Source organism: Hyaena hyaena, unplaced genomic scaffold (genome assembly GCF_003009895.1).
Source record: "Hyaena hyaena isolate Hyena2069 unplaced genomic scaffold, ASM300989v1 scaffold_1221, whole genome shotgun sequence".
In the NCBI taxonomy this organism is placed as follows: Eukaryota; Metazoa; Chordata; class Mammalia; order Carnivora; family Hyaenidae; genus Hyaena; species Hyaena hyaena.
The window spans coordinates 417,959-432,152 of record NW_024081857.1 but is presented as its reverse complement, the minus strand read 5'-3'; the positions used below and the strand labels follow the sequence as shown (position 1 = coordinate 432,152).

The window sequence follows — 14,194 nt, the reverse complement described above, 5'->3', positions numbered from 1 at the left end:
TCTCTCATTACTTGTAGTGCAAAGACTAAAATTCTTAATGTGGCCTACTTACCTCTACCTCATCACCTTACACAATGCCTCTCTTCCTCTATGCCTTTCCAAGCCCATTAGTCTTCTTCCAGTGATTAGAACATGCTATAGGTCTTTGCTTATGTTGGTCTCTGAGCCTGGACTACCTCCCTCCATCTTCCTCTTCATCATAGCCTAACTAGTGTCTGTCCTTCCTTCAGATTTCTGTTCAATCATCACTTCCTTAATGAAGCTCTGATTGCCTTTTCTTTACTTCCTATTTGTCTCTGTGTAGCTTTTCTTGAGCGTTCTTATCACTATTTTTTACATTTATATTATTGACCATTCGATCATTAGTAGTAGATTTCTCAAGGCCTGGACTTTTGTCTTGTTTGTCTTCTTAGTTGTTATCATTAGGCCCTAGTACAGTGCCTGGCATGTTGTAGCCACTTGATATTTACTTGTGGAATGAATGAAAGAAAGGAGGGATAAGTGGAATTTCCCATTTTCCTTTTTTAAATCATGAAACATTCGGATTATGACTGTAATTCTATGAATGTTGATTCATCATTCTTTTGTATTATTTTCTAAAATATTTATATTTTCTTTAATAATAGTTATTTAAAATGCTGTTTAAAAATTTTTGAATGATTGGCATTTATACCTCCGCTTTATTTAGTTCTAATTTTATTATATTTTTTCCTGAAATTTATTTATTGTTTTACATTGTAAATAAATACTAGTGCTTTTCCCTTATGGTTATATTCATATTAATGTTATTTTCCTTATGCTGCATTGTATTTATTGGAAATGTATAAATATATTTCTGTTTGCTAATTCTTTTATATGAGGACATCTATGAAAAATTTATATTTTCTGACAGCAAGGTGTGGGGATTTCCAGACTCTGTTCTCTGTTTTTTGATCATGAAAATAATCTTCCTTTTAATTTTGTACTGCTGGAGTAATATATCCCAGTGAATATTCAGTGTTTTGCAGACCACTAGACTGAGGGCTATTTTTACCTGCTCTGTTTCACAATTCTTTAGCTATAAGAATAAAAAATTATTTTTATGTAACTTGATGTAAATATTCACTTTTGGGGAGACACTATACAAGATAATGATAATAATAATACTTGAAACGTATATAATGTTTTGGTATGGCAGGACTGATAGGTTTTAACCCTATTAACTCTTTTAATTCTCAAAACAATACTCCAAAATAGTTACTATTTTATCATCCTTATTGTTTAAGTGTGCAAAAGAAAGCACAGGGAGAGAGGTTAAGTTACTTAAAGACACACAGAAAGCAGATAGCAAAGATGGGGTTCCAACCAAAAGCTCATGCTTTTAACCACTAAGTGTATTTCTTCTCTAGAATAAAGATTACTTTACATACTTTAATTCAATTAATTTACCCAGAAAGTAGGTATCAGGTGGATGACATTAACTCCTTTTGAAAATGAGGAAACTGAAGTTCAGAGAGGGGAACTAGCCTTCCAAAGGTCACAGACATTTGAAGTGTCCATGTTCAAAAATGCACTGAGTTCTAGTAATCATCTTTCTACATGAAGCTGACTCTAAACCTGTAACTCTCATCCTGTCACATGCAGACAAGGAAGACTGTAAATCTGAGAATGCAGTATTCTCAACAATTTGTACAGAACTACTCATCTCAATTCCAACTTCTTTATGTAACCTACTGTACTGTGTTCTTGGAGAGAAGGGCATGAGAACAAACAAAAGTTAAATGTCAATAGCACTATGTTAGAACTGGTACCTACTTTATAGGAGTCACTTCAATAAATATGGGATGAATGAGTATTCTATAACTTTGTTTTTCAGTGATCTTTTTGCAAAAGACTTAGTAGACATTCCTCACAGGAAATGAAAATCAGACACTATTTCCTGATTTATTTTGGTTATTAGATTTTTGCTTTGTTTAGATTTTTGCTCAATGTTTCACTGGTAAGTAATTGGTGAATGTAAAATGGACTTTATCTTGTTACTGCATGTTCAGAGTACAAAAGATAGTTTGGGGCAGATGATATGCATTTAATCAATATTTGTTGAAATGATAACTGTTAAGAGAAGGCACATATTACCTTCAGGGGTAGCAAAATTTATTTTGAGAATAAAGATTATTTGATATTAATATATAGAAAAACCTATATATTTCCTTTAAAAACATGGTTCAAGTTTTCACAAAAGATTTTGGTCTCACTCAAATATGTGTACCCTTTGGCAAAACTATTAATCATGCTTTAGTTAAACTGATGGCTAGTAATTATTTTTTACTTTAAAGCATGTTTGTAGATTTTAATCTTAGGAATCTAAATGTGTATGGTATTAATAAATAGTATTGATAAACTGTAAGTTATTTATAATAATGAGTTCCATATAGGGTTATAAAAATAATATTTCAAAGTTTATGAATAATATAATTAAAATATACTATTCTTTTCTTTGAATATGTGTAGCTCAGTCCATTTTTAAAACATTCTGTTCTGAAGAAGACATTCAATGTCACCCTACCAAAACCCTCACTGATCAAGAGAGAAAACACTTTGACTACAGGACAAAAAGACAAACAAAAATGCCCAGGAAGCAAAGTAAAATCTTCTAAATGGTAAGTGTGCTTATCTCAGTGAATCATGGTGTTGCTACATTTTTACAATCCATAAGTTATCTTTCATAGGAATCTCTGAGACAAATATTTTTTTTTCTGTCTTTGAAACAATGCATTTGTATCCCTATTCTAAAGATTGGTTATGTTTATAACCCCAGGGAGTAATTAACATATTTTAGTAGAGGCCACTCTGTATGCTGCAGAAATTAGTGTTATTCTGATCAGGAATAGCCATCATATATTCATCAAGAAAGTCTACTCTTGATTTGTCTTTAATGCTAAGATAAAAGAGATAACTTTAAAAGGTGAAGTTGACAGCCTTTGTTAAATTAACCTATCTTTTATTTATTTTTTTCTTTCATAGTTCATTGTCAATTTGGTTTCCATATAACACCCAGTGCTCATCCCAACAAATGCCCTCCTCAATGCCCACCACCCCCCTTCCCTTCTCCCTCACCCCCATCAGCCCTCAGTTTGCTCTCAGTATTCAAGATTCTCTCATGGTTTGCCTCCCTCCCTCTCCCCAGCTATTTTTCCCCTTCTCCTCCCCCATGGTCCTCAGTTAAGTTTCTCCTAATCCTCCTATAAGTGGAAGCATATGGTATCTGTCTTTCACTGTCTGACTTATTTCACTCAGCATAACACCCTCAAATTCCATCCACGTTGCTACACATGGCCAGATTCATTCTTTCTCATTGCCATGTAGTATTCCGTTGTATAGATAAACCACATCTTCTTGATCCATTCATCAGTTGATGGACACTTAGGCTCTTTCCATGTTTTGGCTATTGTTGAGAGCGCTGCTATGAACATTGGGGTATATATGCTCCTATGCATCAGCACTCCTGTGTCCGTTGGATAAATTCCTAGCAGTGCTATTGCTGGGTCATAGGGGAGTTCTATTGTTAGTTTCCTGAGGAACCTCCACACTGTTTTCCAGAGGGGCTGCACCAGTTTGCATTCCCACCAACAGTGTAGGAGGGTGCCCGTTTCTCCACATCCTCTCCAGCATCTAGAGTCTCCTGATTTGTTCATTTTAGCCACTCTGAGCAGCGTGAGGTGGTATCTCAGTGTGGTTTTGATTTGTATTTCCCTGATGATAAGGGACACTGAGCATCGTTTCATATGTCTGTTGGCTATCTGGATGTTCTCTTTGGAGAAGTGTCTGTTCATGCCTTCTTCCCATTTCTTCACTGGATTATTTTTCACGTGTGGAGTTTGGTGAGTTCCTTATAGATTTTGGATAGCCCTTTATCTGATATATCATTTGCAACTATCTTTTCCCATTCCGTCTGTTGCCTATTAGTTTTAATTATTTTTTCCCTTGCTGTGCAAAAGCATTTTATCTTGATGAGGTCCCAGTAGTTCATTTTTTCTCTTGATTCCCTTGCCTTTGAGGTGTGTCAAGTAAGAAATTGCTGCGGTTCAGGTCAAGGAGGTGGTTCCTGCTTTCTCCTCTAGGGTTTTGATAGTTTCCCAGCTCACATTCAGGTCCTTTATCCATTTTGAGTTTATTTTTGTGAATGGTGTAAGACAGTGATCCAGTTTTATTCTTTGGCATGTTGCTACTCAGTTCTCCAAGCACCATCTGTTAAAGAGACTGTCTCTTTTCCATCGGATACTCTTTCCCGCTTTGTCAAAGATGAATTGGCCATACATTTGTGGGTCCAGTTCTGAGTTCTCTATTCCATTGGCGTATGTGTCTGTTTTTGTGCCAATACCATACTGTCTTGATGATGACAGCTTTGTAGTAGAGGCTAAAGTCTGGGATGGTGATGCCTCCCGTTTTGGGTGTTTTCTTCCATATTACTTTGGCTATTCGGGGTCTTTTTGGTCCCATATAAGTTTTAGGATAGTTTGCTCTGGCTTTGAGAAGAATGCTGGTGCAATTTTGATTGGGATTGCATTGAATGTGTAGATCGCTTTGGGTAGTAATGACATTTTAACAGTATTTATTCTTCCGACCCACGAGCATGGAATGTTTTTCCATTTCTTTGTGTCTTCTTCAATTTCCTTCGTAAGTTTTCTATAGTTTTCATCATACAGATCTCTTATATCTTTGGTTAGGTTTAGTCTTAGGAATTTTACGGTTTTTTGTCAAATTCTGAATGGGATCAGTTTCTTGATTTCTCTTTTTGTTGCTTCATTATTGGTGTATAAGAATGCAACCAATTTCTGTACATTGATTTTGTACCCTGCAACTTGGCTGAATTCATGAATCAGTTCTAGTAGGCTTCTGGTGGAGTCTGTTGGATTTTCTATGTAGAGTATCATATTGTCTGTGAAAAGTGAAAGTTTGACTTCTTCTTTGCCAATTCTGATGTCTTTTATTTCCTTTTGTTGTCTGATGGCTGATGCTAGGACTTCCAGCACTATGTTAAACAACAGTGGTGAGAGTGGACATCCCTGTCGTGTTCCTGATCTCAGGGGGAAAGCTCTCAGTTTTTCGCCATTGAAGATGATCTTAGCTGAGGGCTTCTCATAAATGGCTTTTGTGATGTTTAAGTAAGTTCCTTCTATCCTGATTTTCTTCAGGGTCTTTATTAAGAAGGGATGCTGTAGGGGCGCCTGGGTGGCTTATTTGGTTAAGCGTCTGACTTTCGCTTAGGTCATGATCTCACGGTTCGTGGGTTCGAGCCCCACATCGGGTTCTGTGCTGACTGCCAGCTCAGAGCCTGGAGCCTGTTTCGGAGTCTGTGACTCCCTCTCTCTCTGACCCTCCCCTGATCACAATGTCTTTCTCTCTCTCTCTCTCTCTCTCTCTCTCCTAGAAATAATAAAAAAAAAAAGGATGCTGTAATTTGTCAAATGCTTTTTCTGCATCCATCGACAGGATCAAATGGTTTTTACCTTTTCTTTTGTTAATGTGATATCACATTGATTGATTTGCGAATATTGAACCAGCCCCATAACCCCGGAATGAATCCTACTTGATCATGGTGGATAATTCTTTTTATGTGGTGTTGAATTCGATTTGCAAGTATCTTGTTGAGGATTTTTGCATCTGTATTCATCAAAGATATTGGCCTGTAGTTCTCTTTTTTGCTGGGTCTCTGGCTTGGGAATCAAAGTGATGCTGACTTTGTAGAATGAGTGAAAGTTTTCCTTCGATTTCTATTTTCTTGGAATAGCTTGAGAAGATGTCTGGTAGAATACCCCTGGGAAGCCATCTGGCCCAGGGCTCTTTTTTGTTGGGAGATTTTTGATAACTGATTCAATTTCTTCACTAGTTATGGTCTGTTCAGATTTTCTATCTCTTCCTGTGTGAATTTTGGTAGTGTGTGTATGTTTTGGAATTTGCTCATTTCTTCTAAGTTGTCCAGTTTGTTGGCATATAATTTTTCATAGTATTCCCTGATGATTGTTTGTATTTCTGAGGGATTTGTTATAATAAATCCATTTTCATTCATGATTTTGTCTGTTTGGGTGCTGTCTCTTTTTTTTTTTTCTTTTTGTGAAGCCTGGCTAGAGGTTTGTCAGTTTTGTTTATTTATTTATTTTTTTTTAAAAACCAACTCTTGGTTTAATTGATCTGTTCAATTGTTTTTTTTTTTTTTTTTTGTTTTTTTTTTTTTTTTTTGTTTATATATTGTTTATTTCTGCCCTAATTTTTATTATTTCTCTTCTTCTGCTAGGTTTAGAGTGCTCTTGTTGCTCTCCTTCTAGTTCCTATAGGTATGCTATTAAATTTTGTATTTGTGCTTTTTCTAGTTTCTTGAAATGTTCCTGGAGTGCAATGTACTTTCCTCTTAGGACTGCCTTTGCTGCATCCCAAAGAGTTTGGATAGTTGTATTTTCATTTGTTTTCATATAGTTTTTTAATTTATTCTCTAATCTCCTAATTGGCCATTCGTTCTTTAGTAGGGGTGTTCTTTAACCTCCATGTTTTTTGGAGGTTTTCCAGATTTTTTCCTGTGATTAGTTTCAAGTCTCATAGCATTGTATGAAGAGGTGCATGGTATGATCTTGATTCTTTTATATTTTTTGAGCACTGCTTTATGACCCAGTATGTGATCTATCTTGGAGAATGTGCCATGCGCACTTGAGAAGAAAGTGAATTCTTTTTCTTCTGGTTGTTGATTTCTATATATATCTGTCAAATCCATCTTGTCCAATGTGTCATTCAAGTCCATTGCTTCTTTAGTGATTTTCTGTCTAGTTGATCTATCCATTGCTGTAAATGAAGTATTAAAGTCCCCTGCTATTAGCACATTCTTATCCATAAGATTGTTTCTGTTTGTGACTAACTGTTTTATGTATTTGGGTGCCCCCATATTCGGTGCATAGACATTTATAATTGTTACCTCTTCCTGATGGATGGACCCTGTACTTAATATATAGTGCCTCTCTTCATCTCTTGTTACTGCCTTTACTTTGAAGTCCGGTTTGTCTGATATGAGTATGGCTACTTCAGCTTTCTTTAGACTTCCAGTAGCATGATAGATATTTCTCCATCCCCTTACTTTCATCTGAAGTTTTCCTCAGGTCTAAAATGAGTCTCATGTAGACAGCAAATAGATGGTTTTTGTTTTTTTATCCATTCTGCTACCCTGTAGCTTTTGATTGGAGCATTTAGCCCAATCATTTACATTGAGTGTTATTATTGAACAATATGGGTTTAGACTCATTGTGTTCTTTATAGGATTCATGCTTGTGGTGGTGTCTCTGGTACCTTGTGTTTCTTGCAACATTTCCCTCATAGAGGCCCCCTTAGGATTTCTTGCAGGGCTGGTTTAGTGTTGATGAATTCTTTTTTTTTTTTTTTTAACGTTTTATTTTATTTTTGAGACAGAGAGAGACAGAGCACGAACGGGGGAGGGGCAGAGGGAGAGGGAGACACAGAATCAGAAACTGGATCCAGGCTCTGAGCTGTTAGCACAGAGCCCAATGCGGGGCTCGAACCCATGGACCATGAGATCATGTCCTGAGCCGAAGTTGGATGCTTAACTGACTGAGCCACTCAGGCACCCCTAGGGTTGAATTCTTTCAATTTTTATTTATTTGTGAAGACTTTTATCTCTCCTTCTATTCTGAGTGACAGGCTTGCTGGATAGAGGATTCTTGGCTGCATATTTTTTTTGTTCATCACATTGAAAATTTTCTGCCATTCCTTCCTGGCCTGCCAAGTTACAGTAGATAGGTCTGTAACTAATAGGTCTAATAGGTCTCCCTTGTGTATGTTAGGGCCCTTTTATCCCTAGATGCTTTCAGAATTCTCTCTTTGTCCTTACATTTTGCCAGTTTCACCATGATACGTAGTGCAGAAGATCGATTCAAGTTACATCTAAGGGGAGTTCTCTGTACCTCTTGGATTTCAATGTCTGTTTCCTTCCCCAGATTGTGGAGGTTCTCTGCTATAATTTGTTCAAGAACTCCTTCAGCGCCTTTCCCTCTCTCTTCCTCTTCTGAAATTCCTATGATTCGGATATTGTTCCATTTGATTGTATCACTCAGCTCTCGAACTCTCCTTTCGTGTTCCTGGATCAGTTTATCTCTCTTTCTAGGCTTCCTCTTTTTCTATAATTGTGTCTTCTAATTCACCTATTCCCCTCTCTGCCTCTTCAATCCGTGCATTGGACGCCTCCATTTTATTATGCATCTCATTTATCACAGTTTTTAATTCATCACAACTGTTTTTAAGCTCCAGTCTTTGTAGCAATAGCTTCTCTGATGTCTTCCGTGCCTTTTTCAAGCCCAGCAATTAATTTTATGACTATTGTTCTAAATTCTTGTTCAGTTATGTTACTTATATCTGTTTTGAGCAGTTCCTTAGATGTCATTTCTTCCTGGAATTTTTTAGAGGAGATTTCTTGCATCTCGTCATTTTGGCTAGCTTTCTGTCTCTTGTTAGTTTTAAAAGCTTGTTATGCACTCTGCACCTGAGAGTACTGCTGTATTAAAGAAGGCTCATTGACTGTGTAGGGCCTGTCCGTTCAGGAAGTGAAGTGTTCTTTTAATTTTGTCTCTTGTTGTCTCTTGTTGTTTGATTATTTTATTTCCCTACTTCTAATGGTATTTGGGACTCTCCACCATGTGTACTTTGGCTTGTTTCTTGAGGTAGCCCTGGAAGAGAAAACAGACAGACAAACACACAGGGAACAAAGACACACAAATGCACAGACAAATCTAACAAACGAGCAAATAGAAAGGGAAAAAGTAAAAGAAAATAAGAGAAAGAAGAAAAAAAAAACCCCAAAAGACAAGGGACAGTCTAAAAGTATAAAACCAGAATTCCCAGCTACAAATAGAGAGCAGGGTGTATGCAGTGCTGATGGAAAGAGCATATACACAGAGAGAAATGTCAGGGCCAGGAGAAGGCAAAATTGGGCAGTGACTAGGCAGAGAGACTAAGAGGCTTAATTCAGAGAGAGAAAGAGGAGAATATGGTAGGAGGCGAGGAGAAAGAAACAAGGATAGTGTTACTCAGAGAAACTGTACAGTCTGATTACTCCAGAGAGAGAGAGATAGAAAGGTAGCGGTGGAGGTGTAGAATATACATCTAGAGAATGGATTAAATGTGACTGTTTAAGCAAACTAATGACCAGAGTGCCCAGTCCAGCAGAGGGGAGAGATACAAGTGAGACAAGGGGAAAATATATCTGAATAGAAAGAATTGATCCTGAATTAATCGTGACAGTGCATCCATGTTGGTCTTGCCTCTGGCTTCGGTAAATAAAAAAAAACAAAAAACCAAAAAAACCCAACTCTCTAGCGGGGATGGGTGTGGTTTGGTGTAGGCAAGTCTTAGCCTCCACTGCATTCCCACCGGTCGCTCCCTGAGGTCCTACCTTGGTAGTTGTGAGGAGCAAAATGGCAGCATCCCAGTCCCCTCTGGAACCAAGCACCACAAATCGCTTCCTTGGGTCTGACCTCCCTGTGCCATGGGTGCAGCCAAGTTGGGCCGTGTTCTATGTCCCAAACCCTCTCTCCTTTCCAGGTCCCAGTCCAAGTGCTTTATTGATACCACCAGAAACACAGTACCATAGGTCGGCTGCTTCCCCACCACCGGTGGTTGAGCCGGAAGGGCAGGGGAGCAGTTTCTCCTGGTGCCGCCTGGGACAGAGGACACTCAATTCAAAGTCAGTACCCTAGCTAGAAGTGAAAACAGTCTCCGTCCAAGCTGAAGTTTTTCTCTTCTCCAGGGACAATTCTGTGAGCAATTTCAGCCACTCTTTCTTTTCCCCTCAACTTACCGCGGCTCCCCGTGAGGGGGTCTTCCTCAGCTCCCTCCATGTCTCCAGTCCTGGCCTGTTTTTATGTTCCCCAGTTCGCACTCATGCACTTATGAGGTTGCCTTCCCAGTGTACTCTGTCTCTTTCTCTTCCCAGACTCTTCCAGCTCAGTGTTCTATGGCTTCAGGCCTTCTCTGTTTGAGAGATGGGGGCGAGTGAAATGCACAGCGCTCCCTACTTCTCCGCCATCTTGCTGAGTGAAATGTCTAACCTATCTTTTCAAACAAAGAAATCTAAAAAATAATGTCATGCCCTACTCACTTATTGTGAGGTCACATCTCAGTGAAACATTTAGGCTTTTTCAAACAAATTGTAGAACAAGCAAGCTTGGACTAAGAATATTCCTATGTAAACAGTCAATAGATATGAATTGGTATGATAATGACCAATAGTGGTTTAGACTTTGTACTGTTTGCATGTGCATGTGTGTGTTGTGTGTGTGTGTGTGTGTGTGTGTGTTATAAAGTAGGCCTGTGCTTGAATAATTTGATGTTACTATATTCCAGACAAAGATTGCTTTTTATTTCAGTACCCAAACCACAAAATGGTATTGTATCTCAGGAACCTATGGAGATTATATTAATTTCTAGGGAATTCTAAACAAAAAATGTACTTATTAAAATAATAAAATATAGAGTTTAATATCTGATATATTGTTGGACTACTTATTGGAGCAGTAGACTAAATTAACTAGATGCCATCAGAGTCTATTCTTGCAGCCTAGATGTCTGCCATGCATTATGGAAGCCACTAGTCAAATGTGACTATTGAGCATTTACAGTGTGACTGTTTCAAATTGATATATGCTGTAAGTCTAAAATGCACACTGGATTTTGAAGACTTAGTTTGACAAAAAAAAAAGGAGGTATAATATATCTGATTAATAATATTTTTTAAATGTAATACATTTGAAGTGATAATATTTCAGATATACTGGGCTAAATAAAATACATTATTATGATTATTTTCATATTTTTATTTTTACATTTTAATGTGGTCATAGGCTCATATTATATTTCTATTGGACAAGTCTAGTCTAGGATATCCATATTTTGAAGTAGTGATTTCATCAGTAAATTATATTGGAAAACAATGTCTACAATGTTTTATTTTCAATTCATTGCACATGTTATACCGTCAATTCTATTATACATTTTGTTATGATGGAGCAATAGCCATTAACTACTCATGGTCACCATCAGTTATTAATATGTAGTAATTCTTTAAAATGCAAAGCTATGAAAGCTGTTTCATGTCATTTGAAACTATTGCCTTGACTTTTGTGCCATAATTTTCAATTTTATATCCAGTTTTTTGAGCCCATAAGAGGTTGTTGTTGTCATTTTTCAGATCATATTTAGTTAGATTTACCCATACATTTATCTGTTCCATTGTTTTTTCTTCTTTCTGGCATTTCTGTGCTCCTCTTTGGGGTTCTTATTCTTCTTTCTAATGAATTTCCTTTCATATGTATATTCATGCAAGTTTACTGTTGATGAGTTATCTCCTTTTTTGTTTGTTTGGAAACATTTTTTTTCATCCTTATTTTTGAAGAATATTTTTACTGAATAAAGAATTAGAGGTTCACACATATATTCTTTTAGCACTTTAAAAATGTCATTGCATTGTAAAATGCCTTCCATGGTTTCTGATGAAATGTTTTTCCTTTGAAAATAATGTGCCTTTTATTTATCCGGATGCTTTTTCAAATTTTCTTTATGCATTTTAAAAGATTATTTCTAATGTCCTTAGGTTTTTGTTCCCCCACCTCAAGTTTCTATAGAATCTGAGAAAGACAAAATCTGTTTAGATTTCTACTTTAGTTTGTGGTTGCCTTCTGTGCTGCCTAAAAACTAAAGGAGGCTTCCAAGGGGATGCAAGTCTCACGTCAGTGCTCTTCTTTCCTCACCCATCTCACCAGGTTCCTGGGCCTTACAAGACCTGAGGTTGTCTGTGTAGCTCTCCATTCTCTTATATAAATAGAAACTCTAATTTTTCTCAGAGACTTGGTCTGTAATGAGTTATTCTGTTGTATCTGAAAATTCTCCCTTTACTATAGTTTTCCCTCTTTCCCTTTTACCTCTAGAACAATTCCAAAAATCCTATATCTTTTATGAACATTTATAACTAAAAAAGTATCTTAGGCATGATATATCTTGACGTATTTATTCAACATCCTCTTAAAAAGCACATATTCTTTTTTAAGGAAATATATTTCCTTACTAAGCTTACTTGCAAATCTATTTCTTTGAAAATTATTATTGTCACATTATAAACTACCTATGCCCACCCACATCCTAAACCCGTTGTGAGATAAACTTTCAGAAGATAAAACCAGACTAGCTCCTTGTTCAACATTACCATCACAGAGAAACAAAAAGACTGAGTCTATCTTTTCTGTTTATATACACCTATCATTCCCACCAGAGAACCTCAAAACATGACATTATATTTCCATTCAGAATTATTCTGCATTTCAATCAGTATAGTGTCATTTGGAGACTCCCTCCTTTAATTGACTTTCAGGAAAAACAATTTTTTTTTCACAATTATAGAGAAACTTAATGCTTGGCTGAACTACTACACTAACACTAAAGAGAAATGAAGGAGCCACCATATTCCAAGAGCTGCTATCAGCTGCAGTCATGTTTAGGTGAAGGGGAACAACCTAGATAACAGAAGGGTGTTGGATGATTGAAAATGGGGAAAAATTGCCATCTGAATGTTAAATAACAAGAGTGATGTTACCAGAACTAAGTTCTGAACTTCACGGGTTTATCCTAGGTCAACTAAGCCACATTCTCTTCACTGTTCCTGGTCATCATGGAGATGAACATGAAATACTTTTGTTATGTGTAGGCTTATGTACATAAGACTTTGTGAAAGAGTTGATATTTCTTCTGAGATGAAACCTGGTATAGTCTCTTATGTGTTACAAGTACATTTTGTAATCATTTAATTGTAAAAAAAATCATAATACCAAGAATATTAATCACTGAAAAAATTAGTATATTAAATTATATTTTGAAAGTTTGAACAGCTTATTTGGTTGCCATTTCTTGCCTGTTCTCTTGGGTTAAATTCACTATTATTATAACATAATCTTGAAACAACTACAGGTATAATATATATTTAATATATACTCTAACTACTTTAGGTCTCCTGCAGAATCATTAGGACAATATAAAAGCTAGGATTATCATGTAATATGAACTACTGGATAGCAATGATACTTAGGCAATCTGGTTAGGAAAAAAAAAGTATTTTGTGGAATTTTTTATCATTTTTATTTGAGGTAATGAACTAGAGGAGCAATCTGAAAGAATATTTTGGCTTAGGTCAAGAAGTACAATAGAGACACCACTTACTGAAACAGCTTTTCTTTCCCCACAGATATATTCTAAAGGTATTATCCATTAATATAAAGGTAAGCTGACAGTTGTCTCACAAAGAAGTAATTCCATTTTGATGATGCCCTCCATCAGCTACTCAAAGGAATATAATTGCTCTTCTAACCTCAAGAGATAGAAAAATCTGTTCTTGCAAGACATTTAATTCTCTATTTTTTTCTCAAAATTTTCCTATTACAACTGCATTTCCATTCACTATATTCTTTCTAAATATATATTACTAGTGCTTCCATATAAAATACAATGCTGAATAAAAACATCTGGAAACCCTTTCTTTTTAACTTTAGAATCTCATTCTCTAACCAGAGAATGTAATTATTTTCCAGATACTAGGTGTGCTGAAAATAAGTACATGTTGTTATTATGTGTGTGTTATCCACCTGTCTTCCTTTCTTACTCATCATTTCTCTGAAATTATAAAAGTGGATAATAAAAGTCACAAAAAATATACTTACTTTGTGTATGTTTTACTTTGTGTGAATTTTGTGTATGGATAGGAGAGCAAGGAAATTTGACTAAATTGTGGCAATTCATTTAATTCTCTTCAATAGCATACATATTTGGGGAAAATGGGTAAGTTTAAATATCAAGTCCCAAGATTTTGGGGTTAATGGTCTGCTTCTAATATGGTCTTGAAAAACAAATCAGAGATAAGAATTTGCATCAATGATCTTTATTTTGGGAGGGAAGGTAGCATAAGCTCCTTTGGAACTTTGATAAAAGCTATGGAAACATCTTTGATAAAAATAACATAAAATTTAGCATAATTTCAAAGGATTCAAGTACCCTTGAAACCTTTCAGTGCATTCTGGTTTAAGAAAACTTTATCTAAACTGTCTCCATTAGTGTACTTAAGATCAATCTTTTAAGATTACAACAATAAAACAGAAAAACAAAGGTCAATGAATACTTG

The 14,194-nt window shown here is 36.1% G+C and overlaps 1 long non-coding RNA gene across 1 annotated transcript; it reads left to right on the top strand.

Moving 5' to 3' along the window:
• The first annotated feature begins 2,494 nt into the window (after nt 1–2,494).
• LOC120224683 lies at nt 2,495–13,727 on the top strand. The gene is made up of 2 exons (XR_005526637.1): nt 2,495–2,639; nt 13,265–13,727. It is a non-coding gene; the product is annotated as an uncharacterized LOC120224683 (long non-coding RNA).
• Nucleotides 13,728–14,194: the final 467 nt, after the last annotated feature.